This window comes from Stenella coeruleoalba (assembly GCF_951394435.1).
Source record: "Stenella coeruleoalba genome assembly, chromosome: 17".
NCBI lineage: Eukaryota > Metazoa > Chordata > Mammalia > Artiodactyla > Delphinidae > Stenella > Stenella coeruleoalba.
In genome coordinates, this window is record NC_137163.1 from 18,894,625 (window position 1) to 18,918,429 (window position 23,805).

A 23,805-nucleotide genomic window follows, 5' to 3' on the forward strand; every position below is an offset into this window, starting at 1 on the left:
TACCAGGCACTTACTATGTGTCAGATATCATTTTAAGCCATCACAACAAACCCATGTGGTAGGTACTATCATTATTCCCATTCCATGGCTATAGAAAGTGAGGCACAGAGAATTTAAATAATTTCCCCAAGGATATAGAGCTATGGTAATGCAAACTGTGAAGCTCTGCCCAGACTCCCTTTAGGATCAGGACATATGCCTCTAATGGCTGGCAGTGTTGCTACCTGACTGTCCTCAGCTCCTAGCCCCAGTAAGGGAAGACAGCCACATTGCCCAAAGTCATGATACCCTTCCTAGTGGCAGCCTGCAACCAATGATTGATAGATACAGGGTTACAAAGGCCCTCCCCAGCTTCACTTAACTCTGAAAGCCCATTCCAGCTTCACACAAGTTTGGCTTTGATGAGAATCCACATAGCTCTACTTCTTTTTTGCCCAATCCTGCTTCCCTCCTTAATCCCCACAGTGTTGATCTCAAGAGCACTCCTTAATTAACATCCTACACACCTATCTTCATCTCAGAGTCTGCTCTCTGAGGAATCCCTTCTGAACAGCCACCAAACGAAAGGGCTAGCATTTGAACTCAGATAGATTGGTTATAATAGCCATGGTTTTAAACACTTTTCTATATAGCTCTGCAAAGTCAAAGACCCTAGGGCAATGCCCAGGACTGCAGAAATGATTCTCAACTCATCATGACTTCTACTTTTTGTATTAGTTCATAATGCAGAACAGTCATTCAATAAAATTATACTTGAAAAGAAGATAATTGAGAAGATGTTGAACCAGGTACTGTCAAAATCAAGGGAGGAGAAGGTTTCGAGAAACAGGAACTAGTCAACTACACCAAGTACTGAAGGAAGATTAAATGGGATAAGGACTAATAAACGTCCAATGGCTGTGGCAATGGGATGGTTTGAGCAATCCAAGTGAGTTCTGTTGACGTGACATAATGTAAGCATAAATTATACTGCTGTGTTACAGACAGAATGGGATGATGAGAGAATGAGATGATGAGAGAATGTAAAGATGAGGAGTGATCGTAAACTGTGATGTCAAGGAACTTGGCTTTCAAAGGAGCCAGGATAGAGTCTTGGTGCTTTCTAACATTGCTCATGTGTTAAGGTTGAGTTGGGTCTATGTCTGCTGCATAAGCACAAGAAGCCTGGAGTAATACGGTTTGTCATAAATTTTAAGCAAACATCTGAGCTTCTGTGAACACTCATTTGCACCACATCTTCTCCTTTCTCAAGAACTGGAGGTTCCCAGAAGCGAATCCTCAAACCCCACACTGTGATGTGGTCAAGCCGAGTGCTTAGTCACTTTGTGCTTGGTGTCCGTACTGTCGATTTTTTGGAAGCCCAAGTTTCCCCTAACATCTTGCCCCGCCATTACACTATGAAGCACACCAGGAACTGTTTCAGGTAAGAAGTTCCTGACCCAAGGCCACAGGGGTGGGTGGCCCAGGGGAATTAACCACAGAAAGTATTTCCCACAAACCCACAGAGCACAGAACCCATGTTTGAAATGCTGGTGTTTGTGCTTGTTTATTCTCAGCAGAGTGCAGTACCAAGCATTATGTAAGAGAGGCAAGAGCAGCTAAAACTTTAAAAAATAATCTCTGTGGTAAATTTGAAAACAAATGTTGGACTGGAATATTTCAGATTTTCCACTCAGCGGATTAAATTGCTAGATATTTCAGTATCACTTTCTTTCCATTTAGCTTTGGAAAGCAAAGATAAAATGCATGACCTCACAGTCAATTTCCACATTCTGGAAGGAATAGACACTGTAGATTTGAGCTGGAGACCGAGCTCTGAAGTATGGTGCTATGCAGATGCAAATACGTGCTACCTCAATTGTATGAATATCTTATAGAAAGTGGGGTCTTTTTGTTAGTTATAATAATCCGTGTAAACTCCCAGCTCACTGTAACTCACTGTAACTGGGTTGAGAGATGACATGTCAATGGTCTTGCCCAGACCTCTTGTAGCTTAAAAAAGACTAGTGTGAGAACTTGATAAATTATAAAACCTCCCTCAGGTTCCCTTTTGAACCATTTTAACAAGTATAACTTTTATTCTATAAAACTTGGAAGCAAGAAATTTCACATTATTCTCTTTCAGTAAATCAGATGGCCTGTTCTGACCCTCCATGTTTCTGAAAAAAGTAAGAAAATGTAACCAAGCTTCAATATGACACTTCCTCCTCAGTGTAATACAAGAACAGTAGAGGTTTCATGCCATCTAGGATATTCAATGAAGGTCACTCTGCCCACTACCCTTAAAAGGCACCTCATTATAGATGTGTCTGTGTGCACATTTGTGTATGCGTGTGTGTATGTGTGTTTGTGTGTCCACGTGTGTTTTGTGTGTTGGGGGGAGGAGGCAATTCTACCTGAAGGGCTGAGCCTTAAGAGTCAGCGCCCAGCATCCCAAGACCATCCATGTGGCCATTCCCATTTGAGGTCACACACATAATCGAGGCCCTACAAGGGGTCCTACTATTAAAGACCACGAGTAAAATGTCATCTCCCCCAATCTCTGGGAAAGCTCTAAAAATATTAAAAAAGGTTTTTTTCCTGGGCTTCCCTGGTGGCACAGTGGTTGAGAGTCCGCCTGCCGATGCAGGGGATGCGGGTTCGTGCCCCTGTCCAGGAACATCCCATGTGCCGCGGAGCGGCTAGGTCCGTGAGCCATGGCCGCTGAGCCTGCGCGTATGTTTTTTCCTAATTTGTTCCACTTCCACCTTTCCCAATTCTTGAAGCCTTTCTTCATAAAAAGTGAGACCAAAGGTCCCAAAGAATATTCTAGGAATGGGTAAGAAATAAATGCTAGGTAACCATCAACTTTGTCTTTTGTCAAAAGCTACTTGTCCCCTACCCAACCAGAGGCATGGAAACACAAAGTTTAAAACACTTTCTTGAAATGGAAGCCTGAAAAAGTCACAGTTTTTTCTCACAACAAAACAAATGTAAAATCTAAACTGTGCTGTATACCCTTCACCTCCCAGCCCTTATCACATTAGCATGTTTCTGACAAACAAGACCTCCCAGAAGGAATATGTGTCCGTGTGCTCTGGACAAAAGCAGCTGGAGTACAGGACTGTCACAGCCTCTCTTAAAACAAAAACAGCAACAAAAAATCCTGCTTCTGCCTCTTACAAAGCTATTTCTCTGATTTCAAAGGAGGGTTTGTAATTGTAGCTTTCACAGATTGTTTTTACATCCAATAAATTGATTGAAAGATAAATACAGAATGGGGTGCTTCTTTTGCTGAAAGATGTAATGATTGAGATATACATTCTAACAGAAACAACATCATTGTTCCGTTTCACTAAATGTTATCCATTCTTTCAACATCACTAAAATTTAAAACCAGAATATTTTCCAATTTTCATAGAAATCACAAAGGGAGAACTAAGCTGAATACTTAACGTGTTTAGAAACTGGGAATTTTAAACCATTCTCTGGAACATAAATAATCTCAGTTTTAGTTCTGTTCATTAAATTCTATTGCACCATTTCTCCTTCCACTACTCAGTCACTTTTATCCCACATTTAAAAAGTACTCTCTACCAAGCTCTCTGCTTCTCTCTGAAGTTTCCTTTAAAAATACCAACCTCAAAAATATCTGGTCAGAAATATCATCCATTTATTCATTCTACAAATGGGATACATAAATGAAACAAATAAATATAGATCCTTGCATTCTTGGAATTTATATTGGGGGAAATGGATGGAAGACAGGCAATAAATAATAAACAGAGTAAGTAAGTAAAATACATGGCATACTACATGGTGATTAGTGCTACAGAAAAAACACAGCGGAGTCAGCAATATTGGGAAGAGAGAAGTGGCTTGTGGTTTTAAATAGGGTAGTTGGGTGAGCTTTACTCAGACAGCAATATTTAGGGAAAGGTTTGAAGCAGGTGCACGTACAACCAGGTGGGTGTCTGAGGGACGAGCACGGATGACGGTAGCTGCCGCTAATGGATCAGGTGTCCAATGAAAAGGTCCTCAAGCAGGAGGTGCCTGTTGAATAGGAGGAAGATCAAGGAATCCAGAGCGAGCAAGGGGAGACTAATAAGGGGCAATGCCAGAAAGACAGAAGGAGGGTCTCCTGGCATTTTCAGGATTTTGGCATTTACTCAGTGAGATGTAAGTTGCTGGAGGATTTTTTAACAGAAGAACGTCACGACCCTTCTTACATTTTAGAAAGACTACTTTGACTGCTGAGTTGAGAACAGTCTGGGGAGGACTGGTTAGAAGGCTACTGCAAAGATCCAGGCAATAGGGGATTGTAGTTCATACAAGGGTGGAAGAAGAGGAGGTGGTAAGAAGTTCTCACTTTGTCACTTTCTAGATCTTTTTTTTTTAAATAAATCTATTTATTTATTTATTTATTTATTTTTGGCTGTGTTGGGTCTTCGCTGCTGCGCGGGTTTTCTCTAGTTGTGGCGAGCAGGGGCTACTCATCGTTGCGGTGCGCGGGCTTCACAGTGCAGTGGCTTCTCTTGTTGCGGAGCACGGGCTCTAGGTGCACAGGCTTCAGTAATTGTGGCTCGAGGGCTCTAGATCGCAGGCTCAGTAGTTGTGGCGCACTGGCTTAGTTGCTCCACAGCATGTGGGATCTTCCCAGACCAGGGCTCAAACCCGTGTCCCTTGCATTGGCAGGCGGACTGTTAACCACTGCGCCACCAGGGAAGTCCCTAGATCTATTTTGAAAGAAGAGCCTAAAGGATTTCCTTAGAGATAGGATGTGGGATGTGAAAAAAAGGGGCTGCTTTTCCCAATGTCATTACGCTGCATGAATGATGAACTCTTCTTCTACCTCTTCCCCACCTCAAGCAATTTCTTCTGCTTAGTGCTGAAATCGTTTTTATATAACGTTAACATTTCACCTAGATTTTTATATCTTTGCTATTTTATCCAGCACAGATTTAGATGGGAAATAAAAGGTTTAAGGGGCACAAACGCTTGACTGTGGGAGGGCCCTGCCTGTCTGAAAGGGGATGCTGATAGTTTCTTTGTTTTTCATTTGCTCTCCTTAAAAAAAACTGGCCAGTGCTTAAATTGTCACAGAACAAACAGAACAATTTATGAGGCCGATCTAACTTACTTTTGACAATTCCATCACCGTCTGACAGTTAACAGCTTTTATTTTACTCTGAAACATCAAGATATTCTATTTGGATGTTGCTGGGAGAGAGGCGAGAGGAATCTTGGCATTTGAGCAAGACGATTGCCGGAGGGAGCAATACCATGAGATGGCCTTGCCGATATTTGTCCCAAAGCCAGCTTTATGGGTAATGATGATCAAGAATATAGATCAGTCGACTAAGCTGTTTTACATACGTCAACCTATGTAATCTTTGCAGCAAACCTGTGGATTATGTGCTGTTGGCTGCATGGTACAGAGGAACATATTGTCTCATGGAGGTGTATTGATATCCCCAAGTCATGTCACTGATAAATGACAGAGCCAGGCTCAAAATTGGGGTCAAAATTTAACTCTAGTAATATTTCCATGATGTTGCAGTTGATGGATCTGGAAAGAGAAACTGGACCATAAAATAACTTTATTATTTCACAGTCTTGTTAAGGATGGGTCTTTCCAGGAACATATGGCGATGGTGGCTAATAAGTTTATAGGATTTCTAAGGGCCTTGACCTGAGATGCAGATTCAGCCAGGATGAAACCCTGCCTATTCCACTTCCCTCCAGAGGGAAGCCTTCAGCCTCTACTGGCTCCAGCAGGAGTAATTCCTGCCAGCCCCTATGCTTTGACTGCAGAGGACGTTCATTCTCTGCCCCTAAACTCCTTATAGAGTGTCCCTATCTTAGATATAATTGCTGCTGTACTTCATCTGCAGGGACTAAAGCTCTATGACAAATGAGAGGACCTGTTTATGAAGTCTGCAGTGCTGTGAAGCCCTTTAAGAAAGTTTAAGTCCTGTTAGTATAAATCTGGAAATAATGTAATACATGTCCCCTTGACAGAATAGAAGAATAAAATGTCACCATCTGCCTTTCCCCAAAATAATATGAATGGGGCTAACACCATGGATTTAAATTGAGGCAGCTTGTAAAATTAAGGAAATAGAAAGTACAAAATTCATTCCATCAGAAGTTTATTGATTTTCCAATTAACACTGAAGGTTTGCTCCTAAAATCTGTGCTTGCTGGCTCAGAAATGAAGTATGCCAGTGGATAATAATTGACATGAATTGCTACATTCCATATATCATCCACAATGTCAAAATGACTGGCAATGAGCAAGTTCTAGTTGTTTAAACACTCTACAACTGAAGTAGCATCATTAGAAAAGATAAAGATTGCACAGCATGAAATTTCTGTGCATTTTTAATGATTCTAGTTTAAAACAAACATACAGAAACAATATATTTCTAGGTGAATTTGATTTAAGCATACTAAAGAGAAGCTTAGTTTCTCAAGAAGGACTAGGCACGTTTTAAAAAAACAAAATTTAATTAAGTACAATTTTTGGAACTGATTCAAGATTGCTAGTCTTTTAACCTTCAGGCCATTTTAGGATGCCTATAATGAAAAACTGCAAAGAATCTTCACGATTATACTTGTGCCCATGGGAAACTGGTGGACAGAAATCATTTGCTAACTCAGCTACCTTTTTGTATTGCCTTTACTGAATACACAGCTTCAGGGTACTAGGTTCATCCACAACTGCAGAGATACTATTAAGCTTAACTGTTAATCAGAACCTTGGAATTTAACACCTAGTATTTAGCAACCTGTACTAGGTATCTGTGTGCATCTCTTAGGTAAACACAGTTACAAAACAAACCTGGAAACCATTACTCTAGCTTTTGGAAAAGTTAAAAACTTCTAAAATGTTTATTTGAATAGGGAATTTTTAATTGATGTATTCCAAGCACCAAAAACAGTTCCTGGTAAACAGTTGGGTTCTCAATAAATATTTATTGAATGTTGGTTAAATGAATAGATGTTCTATTTTTTGCACCAACATTTAATCATTTCAGCAAATGTGAGTGCTTACTCTATGCTAAGCAATATGCTAGGTCCTAGGAAAGGTAGAATGAGGCAGAAGAGCCAAAGACCCAGTTCACAACCTTAAGTAGCTAGTGACCTAGTAGGGCAGGATAAAAGGAGGCAAAGAAGCCAGGCTAGGAATGAGCTCTGTGTGATCATGGAAGAGAGGACTACTGCCTGTCTGAGGAGGTCAGACAAGACTTTGAAGAGGACAGGATACTTGATTTCGGTATTGTGAGGGAGACATGCTGAGAAACGAATGAAAACTCACAGCATCAATGATGAATCAGTTTCCTTTCTCTTTCTTTGTTTCTTCCTTTCTTTTTTCTTCTTCAAAAGTCAATTCTTATCACTCTTTAAGAAGCCAGATAACATCAGACTGAAATTTTAACTGGGCTGCAAAGCTTTATTAACTGCTTGTTTCTTGGATTAGGCCTTCAAACGAACACGATGTATTAAATGTCAAGCACTTAGAGAAGGAACTTATGGTTCCCCGGGGGGAAGGGTGGGAGGCAGGGATAGTTAGGGAGTTTGGGATCGACGTGTACACACTGCTACATTTAAAATGGAAAACCAACAAGGACCTACTGTACAGCACAGGGAAGTCTGCTCAGTATTATGTAACAACCTAATTGGGAAAAGAATTTGAAAAAGAATAGATACATGTATATGTATAACTGAATCACTTGGTTGTACACCTGAAACTAAACAACATTGTTAATCAACTATACTCCAATACAAAATAAAAAGTTAAAAAAAAATGCCAAGCACTGTCTGTGCCCAGTGTCAGGCACTCATCAATGTAGGAGGCAGCATAATCCCTGCCCTAGAGGATACCCCTCCTGTGTGTCATCTGAGCATGTCCTTGGGTTGGGAAGACCTCCCTTCCCTCAGGAAAAAGCTTTGAAGCTGAGACCTGATGAGTGAGAGTAGAGACAAACAGGGGAGGAAAAACAAAAACAAAACAAAAAACAGGAGTGGGTGGAAAGGAGAGAAAGACCTTCCAGGACGAGGGAGGAGCACGTGTGATGCCACCCATTCCCATAGGCTCCAAAGACCAATTTCTTGGGAATCCTTAAAATGAATGGCTTCAAGAGCAAATGGAAAACAGGTTTTCCTGTCACTCCTCCCCCACTTGACTATCTCCCCTCACTGCACTGACAGCCTGTACTGACAGGGAACTTGCTTTCCCTTTTCCGGTATTCTCCGCCCACTGACCCGGAAGTTGCAAGCCGCAGGTTTCTTGGAACTGCGAATATTGTTTGAACTCCAGCTAAAACTGGAGATGTGTTTTGAGTCACAATATGCAAGCATATTTATACCATCTGTTTATGACACTTACAGGTGGACACTATGATTCATTACACATGCTGCATACTAAACATAGACTCTTGGAAAATCCTGAGCCCTGGAGATTCGCTGGGTACCAGTCAGTGTGCAGAAGGAGAAGGCAGTGAGAACCTTTTCTTAGAATTTTATAACTTGTCAAATAAAATCCTTATCTTGAAGAAAATGTTTTTGAAAGTGCTTCATAAAATGGATTAGGTAGATGAGGATGGAGGATGGAGGAGGTAGAGTGGCAAAATATATACTATTATGACCAGTTATGGAAGATTCCACTCTTCTGTGGGTGGTGTGTATGTATATACAAATGGGCACATGTATTAAAGAATCAGAAAATATTTGGTAACTATGGGGCCAGAAATAAGTCATCTCTGTGTCAGAAGGAAGGATTCGGTTCTGAGACAATTACTTCTTCCTCCTCAGTAATGTTTCTACCTGATTTGGACTTAGCTTGTGCTTCTTATCTTCATATGCAAGTAATTCCTTAGTTGTTTTTTTTTAAAATCATATTAGGACCCTTCTGATCACAATACACAGAGACCTAAATATCGAGCCACAGGATATATCCATCCTTTTGTTTTTAGAGATGATTCTCCCTTTCTATAAATTAGGAATACTACCACCACAAGCCAAGGCTGGTATCACTTCAGCCGTTCTCTGTTTCAGCCAAATGTTCAAACTTTTAACAGCCTCATAAATAACAACTTGTAAAGTAGTTTCAATAAGCATGTATCTCAAAGTCAAGCTGTCTGGTGGGGACCCGTCCCCTTGGGGAAGTAGAAACATCCAAAAGAGTCAAGGAAGAAAGAACTCACTGCTGTATTCAATTAGTTGAGAAACCATCAAAGTAAATAAGGCAATACCTTCAAGAACACACAAAAAAGGAGGCAGTGAAGTAGAACAGATTAAAAGAAAAAGGAGAAGTCTGTTTTAGCTACCAAGTGACCCCAGGGGTGAAGAATAATTTCTTCTCCAGGACAATTTTAGTAAAGGTCTCCTAGCAAGACGGCTCGGTGGAAACGATTTCTTTTCATGTTTGTGGGGAACTGATGAAGTTTGCAGGAAACACAGGCAGTTTAATTCCAAACAAAGTACAGTAGGTCAGTTAGAGGGAGCAACTTCAGAACTCTTCTGTCCTCTCCTAGAATACTAATGGCTTTGAGAAGTCCCAGTGGTCATGATGTAAGTCACTTACATCTTAAGAGACAGTCCAGAGGAAAAGTTCCTTAACTCTGTATCAACTCAAGATGGCTTTCACAGAATTCTCAGCCGTCTCAAAGAGATAGCTAATAATACTCATCTCACAAAATTATTTTCAGCCGTAAATTTTTCAGTAACTTTACTGAGGCCTACTACCTGCCAGGATTTGTGTCAGGCTGAAGAAATGTCCAGATACACAAGGTCTCTGATTTCAGGAGTGAGAATGAGAAAAGTATCGTTAGATATTTATACAGTTATTAATATAAAATCACAGAAGTATGACTATAGTGTTATAGAATCATCAAAGGGATAACTCTATCTGGAAGAAGCAATAAATAAGAGAGCAAATTCCAAAGCATAAATCTCAGTAAGAGGTTCAGTGAATATGCTGTAAGTTTTCCCTCAATCACTGCCTATGTACCTGTGAAAGCCACAACAAATCAATCACTGCACTCATTTTGACAGAGCTGAGTTTCAACCTCAGAATCCTTCTCAACACAGATGATCACCACCAATAAGTCAAAGCTAGTATGGACCCTACTTGCTAATCTGGCTCTCTACAAATGCAAGGAATTGTTATTGGTATAGTTTTGAGAGCAGTTATCCATCCAAACTGCCCATTGTCAAAGGGTATCAGTTGGATCAATTATTTAAAGGGCACAAGACCAAGTATCAGATGATCCACATTCATGCCTTAGCTTTGTGACTGTGGCTAAACCTTACATCAAAAATTCCTTCATTGGGGCTTCCCTGGTGGTACAGTGGTTGAGAGTCCGCCTGCCGATGCAGGGGACACGGGTTCGTGCCCCGGTCCGGGAAGATCCCACATGCTGCGGAGCGGCTAGGCCCGCAAGCCATGGCTGCTGAGCCTGCGCGTCTGGAGCCTGTGCTCCGCAACGGGAGAGGCCACAACGGTGAGAGACCCGCGTAACGCAAAAAAAAAAAAAAAATTCCTTCATTGTCAGAAATGGGAAATTATTCTGAAAGTGTTAAATGTTAAATATAAAAGTAGTATATATAAGAGTACTTTGAAAACTGAAGTGTTAAACCAACAAAAGATGTGGGTGATCATGATAATGTCCCTCATTATACTCGTGGTATTGGTGTTAACTAATTTTTCCGTAGTATTCTGGGAATTCTCCCATGGCATTACCCCTCCTCCCCACCTTGCAAAATCCAGGATAACTATATTAAAATGAAACTCAAAGGTATCCTTAAAGGGGAAAAGAAGTTTAAAAATGTGAAAGAGGGAAGAGATGGGAGAGGTCCTGTGTAGTAATGTAGTGGTTTCAGAGCAAGGGTTTGGAAGCCAGATTATGTCGGTGTGAATCTTGCATCTGCCACTAGCTGTGTGATCCCGGGCAAATTACTTACTCTCTCTGGTCTCTGTATTCTCATCTGTAAAGTGAGGTTAATAGAACCTGATTCCTAATGATGCTGTGAGGCTCAAAGGAAATAATATGTGTAAAGCTTGCAACAGTGCCCATTACGTGCTTAGCACACAATAAATAGGAGACATACTTTTATTCATTAAATAGAAATTTGTTGCATGTCTGCTAAGTGCCATATCCTCAGCAGTGTGCGACTGCTTCCCTCAACTCTCAACAAATCTCAGATTTGTTCTGTTTAAGATGAACATTGCAATAGGATGAACCTAAGGATAGTCTGTGTTTCTTATCAAGAGAGTTTCCTAGCTGTGGGGAAAAGATCAAGAGTGTTTACAAAATCTGTAATCTTAAAGATAAAATACTGTGTAAAGGAGAAGTCACCTTTCCCTCTCTTCCTCCTTCTTCCCTCCCTTTCTCTTTCCTTCTTTCCTCCTTTCCTCCCTCCCTTCCTCCCCCTTTCCTTCCTACTATATCCTTTGAGAGTTTATTATGCATTAGATTCTATGGTAGAAATCTCAAAATTTTGTGCTATGGTGAATCCCTCAGAAATATTGGGAGCTTTGTTATTGCCCATAAATCCAGTGATTCTTTAGAATGCAGCTTAAATTATCCTGTGAAAGTGTAAACTGATTCATTGTAGTAAAGCATGAAAGGTTAGTTTCCTAAATTCTAGGGTCTCCAACGTTGTTGTAATATTCTTCTTTATCAGAAAAGATATTATTGAGGATTAATCTCCAATGAGTATAATATGAATTTATACATTGTGTAGAACTACTATAATAAATAATATATTGCTTATTAAAAGTCACTAAGAGAGGAACAAGTGAGATAAAATAAATAAATGCTCTAGTATTTCTTTTTGTACCTCAGTGGATTGCTCTGTGCACACCCATGGGATTCTCATACCTCATGTAGAAGACCTCTCTTCTATGGAATGTATATAGGTAGAAGAGAAATATATAACTATAAAATGAAGAAAAGTCTTTTCTTTTTATAAGGCCAACACCTTGAGAAATAATTGGCAACTTTTACTCTCTGCCATGCCAGATAAGACTTTACTAGAGGTTCGATATGCGATAAAAATTTCTCAAAAAATGCAACACATTTTCTTGTGATGCGTTGCCTTTTAATTGAGTTGCTAAACCCACTTGCCGAACTCTGTAGTAGAGCACAATGGTTAAGCTCAAAGTCTCTGGAGACCTATTTCCTGGATTCAGATTCCAACTCTACCGCTCCCTAGTAATGCATCCTCGGACATGTTACTTAGATTCTTTATGCCTCAGTTTCTTCATTTGTAAAAGGTAGAATGATAGTATGCCCATATCATAAAGTAATTGTGGGGATTAGATAACTTCCTAGCACACACTATGTGCCCTAGGGTGAGTTTTTTTTTAATTAACTTTAATAAAGACAGCATTAAAAAGCTAAGCTTTCTTTGCTTCACTTCTGAGTAAGTTGTTAAACTGCTTTACAACCATCAAGAGTCAAATCACAGTCTTCAGTCTTCTTGAAGTAAGTTTAATCCTTAATCCACAGATAAGCAGATCAAAGGTGATTTACCCAGCTTCCCAAAGGAACAGAACGGAAATAAAAGCCACATTCCCACTTGTGCTGTGCCCCCTGAATCTGTCACTTCTATAGGCTTTATTCTAACTTCCCACAAAATCTGTTCTTAAGGGGAAGGGATTTGCGTAGCAGGTTCTGAGCCAGTGGTCCCTTCCTCCCTCACTCACCCGTCTGTGTCTGTGGGGCTTTATTGAAATGAATCTCAAAGGTGAATTTTATGGGTCAGTGTTGACAGCAGCAGATATCAGGGTATGAAGGGCACTGCCCCAAAGGAGGAAAATGGGACAGTGTGTATGTTTGTATTCAGGAATTCCAAGTTAGTGCTCAATGAATTTGCTAATTAGATTTACTAATTGAGGCTATGTCTTTTCACTCTTGCTTAATAAGGAAGCAAGGAGGGAAAGGAAGGAAGGAAGGAGGGAGGGAGGGAGGGAGGGAGGGAAGGAATTGTTTTTGAGTACCTATTAGGTGCCGTATATTTAATCATCACAATTTGATGGGGGCAGGTATCATCATCCCTATTTTATACATGAGGAAACTGAGTCTTAGAAGGTTGAATTAACTTTCTCAGGATCACAAAGATATAAAGAGACACAGCCAGGATTTATTATCTAGGTGTGTCAGAGTCTAGATCATCACACACACGTCTTAATGCCTCCCATGAGACACACACCAGCGTCCCAAGCAGCCAGGTTCCTGGAGTGACCATCCCACGGCTACTCTCTAGGAACACCTCCCTGAACAACTGCAAACCTCTGAGCTATCATAGACCCAAAACTTAAGCACAAGCTGAATCCCAATGACACAAAAATTACTCTTTTGATAATGATTCAGTCAATTTAGCCCTTCCCTGACCCTATAATTTTACATTTACTAGATTACTCATTTTCATGGGAATCATGAAGAATACTAATTCAGAGTAAAATGGAAACTAGGAAGCTAAGAAGGGAAATGGCATTCTGGCTCCACAGTGAGTTCCCAGATTCGCTCTTTCCCATACCTCTTCCACTCACTGCTGGCAACTGACTGGAGTCACATTTATAAAAATATCTTCCCAGAGAGTTCCCAGTTTGAAAAAATTATTGTGCTCCATAATTCTCTTAGAATTCATTGGTTTGGGCCTTGAACTGCATTTTTCCATAGGATTCACATTCTCAATTTAGCTAACAAAAATTCTCTGACATATCATGTAGCTGAAATTTACTTAATACCATACCAGTGAAGTAAATAATAGACTTGAATAATATTTTTGTAATGATTAAAATTATAATAAATATGATAATAATAATTGCAAATTTGTACCAGGCTCAGTATTTAACACAATCTCATGAAAATCTATGAAGATATCATATCCCATTTTTATAAATGAGAAAACTTTCCTGAGACAGATTAAGTAATTAATCTAAAAACACATAATTATTAAATTGTCAGGATTTGAACTCAGATCTATTGCATATTTGATGTTCTGGTTGCTCAGACTCTGAATTTTAATGTAATAGTGTACTGGTATCAGAGATAAGAGATTCAATTTTACTTCTAGTTCTGTTGAGAACATGCTTTCGGAAAGTCCTTTAACTTCCCTGGACTTAATTAATTCACTAGTAAGTTGAACAGTTTGGACAATTGGTCTGAACTCCAGGCCAAGTAAATCTCTCAGTGATAAATTTCTCATCACCTCTAAAAGCAGCCCTTTTAGCCCATTGTTCCAAGGCTAAAATTTTTAGTAACTTTTTTTCCTAGTCAATCAAAATATATCTCCAAATAATTTCCAAATACTTTTCTCCTAGAACCCTACAAGGTAAATCTATACGCCCTTCTCCATCCATCCAATCAGTAACTATGTAATGTAGTACCAGCATTAGGGAATCCAAAAAAGTTACAGTCAAATGAGTGGAAATGAAATGAGATTATTAGAACTGATATTTACTTATTTAATACAGACACATCAGAGTCCAGTAGGAACACAGAGAAACTCTTTATGTCTGCCTGGAATATACTAGTTATGGCGTAGTAGGCTATACTTAAGTAGAAATAAAGACTGACATCTTAGGGGCTTGACACAAATTTACGTTTCACTCAAGTAAAGTTTAATGTGGTTTGGTGATAGTTCTAGGCAACTCCCTTCCAAGTGATAAACCAGGAGCCAGGTTGCTTCCAACTTATAGTTTTGTCATCTTTGATCCTTCACTTACAACTGCATAGTCAGAAACAGAAAATGGAAAATCATGCATAAAATTTTATGGCTAGGGTCGTAAATCTCTCTGATCGCCTCTGCTCACATTTCCCTAGCGAGAACTCAGCCACATGGTCCTAGCTACATGCAGTGCTGACTGGGAAATGTACGCTTTCAGTATTTCCAGAAATCAAATCGTTTGGTCACCAAATTGCATTATGTTTCCTACAGGGACTCAGAGAGTTTACATTGTAGAGTTGCAAATGAGCTGAGATTTGAAAAATGAGCAGGAGTTTTACAGGTGATAAATCTGATGGAGGTGCTTGGGTTAGAAATAAATTCCTGAGCAAAGATCCAGAAAGAGCACGGCATGTCCAGAGATCAGTATTCATTACATAAATATTTACTGGGTCCATACCATGCATCAGTCCCTTTGCTAAGTACTGTACTTATTTTGGGAATACTATTTAAAGTAGATGTCTTAGCAAGAGTTCCCCCAAGACAAATTCTTGAGTGAAAATACTGTATTTAGAAAGTGATCCCCCAAAGCAAAAGTGATGGACAAGGGAAAGTGAAACAGAAAAGGAAGATAAGCCAGTTTAAGGTTGCATTGTCTAATTGGCCACTGATACAAGCAACATGTTGCTTGAGCCTGAGGGTTGGAGACTTATGTGTCTCATAACTGCTCTAAGAGGATTTGAAGTTGTGCACAAGAGATATCTAATATCATCCTCTTCCAGCACCATCTACCTCTTATACTACTCAGGTCCACTTTGGCCTTCCATTAGTCCAATCCATCATAAAACCCCATTTAAAATAGTAGTCAGTTATTAGAAGTACACTAGTGGAACTAGCTCCAGTTCCTGCTGCTGTAACTGGTCCTGAGGCACATGATTTTAATTCATTCTCTCACTCCTATACTATCTGTCATGGGCTGAATGTTTATGTCCCTTCATGTACCAAAATGTTCATTGCAGCTCTATTTACAATAGCCAGGTCATGGAAGCAACCTAAGTGTCCACCAACAGATGAATGGATAAAGAAGATATGGCACATATATACAATGGTATATTACTCAGCCAAAAAAAGAAACGAAATTGAGTTATTTGTAGTGAGGTGGATGGACCTAGAGTCTGTCATACAGAGTGAAGTAAGTCAGAAAGAGAAAGACAAATACCGTATGCTAACACATATATATGGAATATTTTCTTTGCATGCCAAAGATTATCATCACCCACTTCCTACAAGTATTCAGAGTTTTAGTTCTTTCTTATCTATGAGTAATCCAGCTTTAAATCCCATCACAGGAGTCCATTTTATACAAACCCTTCTATTAATTACAGTTTTTCATATTTCTTTGAAAACAGAACCTCAGTCAAAGGCTTACATAAAGGTAATTTATTTGGGAAGTAATCTCTTGGGCCAAAAATTATGGAAAGAGGGAGTAAAAAAGAAGAGAAAATATATACATATGAATTGTTGAGTTGGCCATTGGTACAGGTGACAGGTGTTCAATCCTGCATAACGCAGTAGAGATTTATAAAATATGTCTCTGAACCATTGGTCCGGGCCTCTATTGCCCACATGTCAAGGTGGCTCCATGTGTGTAAACATCCACTGTTGAGCTACACAAGTGTGATACTAAGAAGCTTCCTCAGATATGCCCTAGGGAAGGAAGAACTATGTGGCTTGAGGACAAAGTGAGGCATTTTGAAATGTACCTTGGTGAAACTAGTCAAGTTCTATACGGAACTGTTCATAATAACATGACCATGACTGATGTAAGAGGTGAAAGTTGAGAACATTTGACATGGTATAAAAGAAGTATCTGATGCAGTCTAATGCAAAAAGGATTGAGCAAAATTAGGCTTGACACTTAGAGACCTGATCCCAAGGATACTTCTATGTGATGAAAATTATTTTGGATTTCATTCGTTAGCAGATAAAATTGAAGGATTTTGAGCATGGAAAAAATATGCTCACCCCTGCCTGTTAGAATGATGACGTTTGTAAGCAGTATGAAAGACGCTGGTACAAGTGATATAAAGACCAACAAATAAGACTATTTTCCATAAGGAGGTGAGATATGATGATAGTAAAAATCGGGGCAGTAAGAATATACAGGAAATGCTCACTTGAAAGCTGTTTGGAGGAAGAGTCAATGGGCTGGGTTTGTGTTGAGCAAGAAGGGTATAGGAGAGAGCAGAACCTATGATTACTCCCAGATGAGTAATTTGAGACTTAACAGTGCCATACACAAGTTAGAAACATAGACTAGGGAAAAGCTGACTGGTGTCAGTGAAGCACTGGCTGCATAGAGTTCACTTTGGATATGTAGAGTTTGCAGAATGGTTTGGAAATTTGGATGTATACATTCAAAAGATAATTGGGAATATCAGCATGGAGTTCAAGAGTGAGACCTGGGCTGGGTAGGGTGGGAAAGAATAGCGTAAAGGTGGTATACTTAGAAAACAATATCAGTCTCAGAGAGATTGCCACTCATTCACGGGGATCTCTCAAGGATAATTCTTGGCAGCTGTGAGGGGAAAGGGAGAAGACTGAAACTGAAGAACTTCAGTTTGTGATGCTAGAAAAGGTGATACAGGATTCCTAGGATCGTTGTTGTTTTCCTTGATTACATAGTTAGAGGAGCTAGAATAGATGGTGGGCATTATTGCTGGACTAGTATCTCATTTGGAAGAAATTATTTCCCCAAGGGTCAGAAAAGTTCTTCGCACTTAGTTTCCCTGTAAATAACAGTAACAGCTAACCACTTTTGAGTGCTTCATATACCAGGTATTGTTTGAGTCTAGAACTTCCCTAAAAGTATGCCACTTACTGTGGATGTGGTTATAGTTTGGTTGAACATGTTCTGGTTGGCTCAGTTAAATTTCAGCTTCTGCCTAGTGTAACCCAAATGTTATTATTAATGTGTCCAATTTTGCTCTCAGAAGTGTCCATATCTACATGATAAATTATACGGTCGTCCTAGTTATAAATATGCTAATATATTGATCTCTTCAAGGAGGCTGGACAGCTTACCATAGTTGGGAAACCCCAGGTTAGTATCCTCTGACCTCATCACCATTCATCTTAGTGTGCTAGGCAATATTACAATTATGATGTGTGCCATGATGTGAAAAAGGTAGAGAATCTGGGCAACGTGCTAGGTATTATTATGCCAATTTTATATGGGTTAAGTGGCACAACAAAGATCAAACCGGAAGAGAGAAGATAAAAATGCAGATCCCTCTAAGTGATACCACCTTGCTGTCCAAGCATCCTCCTATAAGAAAGGACATCCAGCTAATTCATCCTATACTCAGGGACGCAAACAACAGAATCGTTCTGTTTATGCTGAAATCATTTTGTGACAATGATATCAGAAAGTATTCTCCTTTTAAGACTCTATCAAAAAGAGAAATACTTCTTACTTTTTGGAAACAATTGTACCATTTGGGGCCCAACCAAGGATTTCAGAGGAGCCTTAAAACCAATAAACTAGAACCAGTAAACTAGAGTGTAATTTATTCTGCACACTATTTCCATTTATGTGGTCCCTGACTTTGAATCTTCACATCACATTGAAACACAGCTTTCTGATTAAGTACACTTTCAAAGTCATCTGACTTAGAAGATTTACAAAAAGCATTTGAAAAACACAATCTGGTACTTAGACTTCTTCTTTCCACTGTAACTGGTCACACAAAGAGGTTTTTCCTGAATGTTTACCTATACATATGTCACTAAAAGTAGTAATTATATTCAGTGAGAATATTTGTCCTTGCAAAGTGTAAATTCAATTGGAACCAGGTCAATGAAGAGAAAATTACATCAAATATGATTACGTAAAGAACTTTCCTACTCTAACTTATCTGAAGTTACTCAGTTACAAAGTGGAAGAGTAGGGAATTAAAGCCAGGCTTAGAGGATTTCAAAAGGACAGGGCTTTGCCTTCCCTACTGACAATACAGTGTGTACTCAATTTTGGAGCATGGAAAATATATGTACTTGTTTTGTACCTGTAGTTTGTATATATAATTGACATCTTTGTGCTTTGTGGTGTTTCAAAAATTTTAAGGCTGTAATGAGGGGTCACATTTACAATCACCAATATATTCTCTACAATGAATATGCTCCCTTAATTAAATCATGATTCTGGAAAAACACACCAAAAAAAAAAAAAAAAAAAACCAAAGTCCAGGGTTTTGAATGATGTTTGAAGCTGTCTCCAGTTATTTATGCCACTCGTCTGGATTTTCATCCTCATGAGACAATTACTCAGAGCTGATTCAAATCCCTTTCTTTGAATTGCTTCTCCAACTACAACTTCCTATTGTCCTCTAATTCCAATAAAATATTTTCTTCAACATCATTAAAGTTTCCAGTTCCTCAGTTTCCTCTCTCTCTCCAATCTAAAAGCATTTATCTGTTTCTGGCTTTACTTTCCTACACTAGCCAGGTAGTACCTTTTGGCCAAATATTTCAACAAAGCTTTCCCCAAATACTGTTTGATTCCTTTTCTAGCTAACCTGGATAAACTCCACCCACCTTTTAATGAGATTCCTTTGTGGAGCAATGTAATTAACCAGATAAGAAATTGGAGAGACTTGAAGGCATCTGGTTACTGGAATAGAACATTCAAGCATTGTAAATAAAATGCCATCATCCAGAAAATTTGGTCTACATGATCTTATTTATTCTAGTCCATTAAGTGATCGGTTAAATACGTTTAGCAGATGAGTGTCAGCCCCTACCCATGGCTGTTCAATTCCTTTTAAGTACAAACAATATTTAATATCTTAATGGAAAAGTAATTTGTTTACTCAGAGAATTTAAAATTTAAGAAGTTTCTTCTGGTAATATGAAACATATCTTTTAATAACCAAATCCTTTTAGATATTTCATTGGGAAATGTTTAAGTTGTATTATTGTGATATGTTTCAAGAAATAGCAGGCTAGTGATGTTTTAGTAATTCCCCCCAAAATAACTGCAGCAACATGGATGGACCTAGAGATTGTCATAGTGAGTGGAGTAAGTCAGACAGAGAAAGGCAAATATCACATGATATTGCTTATATGTGGAATCTAAAAAATGGTACAGATGAACTTATTTGCAAAGCAGAAATAGAGTCACAGATGTAGAAAACAAACTTATGGTTACCAGGGGGTAAGGGGGGGAGGGATAAATTGGGAGATTGGGATTGACATATATACACTACTACGTATCAAATAGATAACTAGTAAGGACCTAGCACAGGGAACTCTACTCAATACTCTGTAATGGCCTATATGGGAAAAGAATCTAAAAACAGAGTGGATATAGGTATATGTATAACTGAATCACTTTGTTGTACACCTGAAACTAACACAACATTGTAAATCAACTATACTCTGATACAAACTTAAAAAAAAAGAAAAAAATATATACCCAATGAAGCAATTCCATAATCTCAACCAGATCTCCATTACTTTCCCCTACTACTTCTTTTAAAAATATCCATCACCCTTTTCTTTATTTTGCTCCCTTTCCTGCTTAGATCCCATGTTCAGAAATGCAGTCACTTCCTTGCAAATGCTCTCAATTCTCTTTCCCCTCCCTCTATCTTACCCTGCCATTTTTGCCTGGTGAAACTCAAGGCTGGTTAACTCAGCTATCCACTTGCTCTGCGCTTGCACCTAGGAGGCTATATGATGCTGGAAGAAAGCACAGAAGCAGGTTGATTGGCCTCATTTTAATTTATGCCCTCTGTAATGTCTGATAATCCTACCACACTTCTCCAGGAAAACGAGTTCCCCATTCTCCACTCTACCACCCTTTTCAGATAGCCACCCTTTCCTCTTGTCTCATTCTCAGTTGAAAACACTGTGCAATAATTCCCCCAAAAATAATCAGAAAAGAACAACATCATCTTCTCTCTGATGAGAGGCACTTCCTTCCATGTGCCTCTGTACACTCTGCCCTTCTTCCTGTCTTAATGAACTAGCTATCCTGCTCTCATGTAAGGCCTTCCCCTTCACTGATGCACTGGAGACCAGGACTATTCTCTTTCTTTACTGCAGCCTCATTTTCCTCCTCACCGCAGGATCATTCCTATTTGCCCACAGATGTGCCTTAGTACCCATCTTTTTTTTTAAATTTTATTTATTTTTTTATGCAGCAGGTTCTTATTAATTATCTATTTTATACATATTCATGTATATATGTCAACCCCAATCTTTTAAAAGACCCCATAATTCTTTCCAGTTATCATTTTGATTTCTGTTCCCTTTCCACTTGAAAGAACTCTCTGTACTCATTGCTTCCCCTCCCTCACATTCTATTCTTTGCTAACCTGACTGTAATTGAACAATCATTAACTGAAATTATTTATACCAGGGCTACCAACATCTTATGTCTTCCCAAAGTCCATGGCAAATTTTCGGTTCTCACTTTTCTCAACATCTCAGAAGGATTCAACAAATCTGACTACTATCTCTTAATTTCACTTTCTAGGCTATGAGACCATATTTACATAGTTTTTTTTTTTTCTACCTTCTTGAAGGACACTCTTCCTCAATTTCCTTTGCTGGCTCCTTCTCTTTTTCAGACCTATAAGTATAGGAAACTCCTAGGGCTCGGTCCTCTAGGAACACACATCCTGAGGTGATTTTAACCATTCTTACGGCTTTAAATGCCATCTAAACACCAATTTCCCTCATAAAAGGACTTCAATTAATCTTGATAAGTAAATAATGGCAACAGTGCAACTATTTTGATAATCTTGCATGTATCTCGTATGTATCTTACTGCGTAACCTTGGGAAAATTACTTAATGAGTTTATGCCTCAATTGGTAACATTACTAAATGTCTGGAGTTCTTATGAAAATTAAATGATAATGTACCGGAAGCACTTAGCATAGTGCCTGGGAAACAGAAAGCACTCAATAAATGTGAACACAAAAATAAATATTAGTTATATGGGGGATGGGCCATTATTTGGAAAAGCACAATTAAGTCAAGCAAATCCAAATTCTTAAATTTTCATCCCAAGATCAGATGCACAAGGTTATCAAAATCACTCGGCATTTCAAGAACTTCTATTCATGAGCTTTCCCAGCACAGTATTTAAATGATTAATTGTTTTATCTGGTCAAGGTGATGGTTTCATCGCTCTACCACACATGTCCAAAGGCAATCCATTCCTTCTATTTTACATAAGAATGGAGTCAACTGAATAGAAGCTTAGGGTAGGTGTTACATGGAGTTTGTCTATCCACACTGGGAATAATAAGAATATTTACTCCCTTTGGGGAATACGCTATAAGTAAAAGGCAAACTTATTCCTTCTAAATTCCTACAGTTTTATAGGGATACAAATACTTTTTACATACAATGTCTCATTTTATCTTTAAATCAACCTTACGAGGTGTCAGGAAGAATATAATTTTTATTTTATAATTGAAAATACTGAGGTTAATGGACTCCCATGGTTTATAATTGGTAAATTCATTCCTGGAATGCAGCTCTTGACTGCTAGTCTACTGAACACTCCCGTATGAGTCCTCAATTACGCTGCCTTGGTAGAGTTTGTGATGAACTGGTTTTATTATATGAAATAGAATGGGTTGTTTTTCCCTTGTTAACACCAGCACGTCTATTTTATTGCCATTTAAAAGGTTTCCTTAATACCCCCTGACTGAGCAGCTGCACCTATCTGTGCTTTAGTCTACTGGATATAACTTTACAAACCATGAAACCTGGTACATTAGCACTTGAGAGTTTCCATAAGGCAAGACACACACTCACCAGTTATAAAGCATAACCAACGAAGGAGAAAGGGCTATGGCAAAAGCAGAGCCTAAAGAAAAGAGATTTCTTTAAGAAGCAGGCTCAGAATCACTCAGAGCTGGGTCATCATCACCTTGTTATGGCATTTGAAGCATAAATACTTTGTTTTCTCATCTGAAAATGAGGATCCTAATAACTAATTCACAGCATCATCATGAGGATGAAAGTGCCTTACACATTATTCGTGCTTAATAAGTATTTGTTCCCACTGCAGTCCCCTCAGTAACTACTGGTTCATTTTGGTTAAAGATGTCACCCTGCAGGAAGAGGGAAGGCCATCTCTAACCGGGCATTTTATTACAAAGTGCAGTAGAGAGTAATTAAAATCAAATGTGCACTCTTGTTTTGTTCTGTAATTGTTTGGAATGCATTCATCTTGTTTTTAAAAATTAATTGTAAATTTCAGTGCAAGAAAAACTGAATGAAAGGTATTAGAATATTTATAATCCTCAGCCCACTGTAATGTCATTTTAAAAGTAAATGCTTAATAAAAATCTGATTATGTTTAGTTTGAAGAAGAAATGACCTCTTAGACCGGTATTGCTTTGATTTCCTCAGCAAGATTTTTGCTGATAAATGAACATAATCTCATGTATCAGATGCAGAGACTCCTTTAAAAATCTACCTCTTTTATTCTTTCAAAAATGTCATCTTTTACTTATCCACATCATGGTTTTTCTCCTTCAATTAGCCCCTAAAATATTAGAAAGGACAGAAGAAAAAGGACTAGAAGGTGAACTGTATTCATTTTCAGAATCTAGAAATCTGCTTAAGATGTATTTCCATAATTACAGCTTACACAGATATCCTGGAAGTAAAAGAGGCTGAGTGTTTCTACTATAAGTCATCAAGTTAGAAGAGAAAATGGCCAAAATACTTAAATGAGTATCTTTTTGTGAGGATCAAATTGATAAAAGAGTAAACAACCTTTATTAGCGAAAGAGAATTTCCACATTCACATCATAAATGGATCAATTAACTTTTTAAATTGTTTTAAAGTTCTAACTCTTAAACTGTAAAAGTTATAACTTTTAAAAATTGTTTTACTCATAGCACTTATAAATTACTTTTTATTCTTAAAAGGCATTTAATATTTATTTCATAACAATCCAGTCACAGGGTGTTATCTTTAGTCCCGTTTAGTGAATGGCTAGAAACTGATCACAGATTTAAGTAATCTGTCCAGGATACACTTCAAGTAAGTGGAATGAACAGTTAGAACTTGAGCCTGCGTCTCCAAATACTAAATCCTTTTCACTAGTCACTTTACTTT

At 38.6% G+C, this 23,805-nt stretch overlaps 1 protein-coding gene across 6 annotated transcripts in view; it reads right to left on the reverse strand.

Moving 5' to 3' along the window:
* COLEC10 (collectin subfamily member 10) overlaps positions 1-23,805 on the reverse strand; it is a 451,965-nt gene that overhangs the window by 72,716 nt on the left and 355,444 nt on the right. The gene's annotated exons all lie outside the window — the stretch shown is intronic.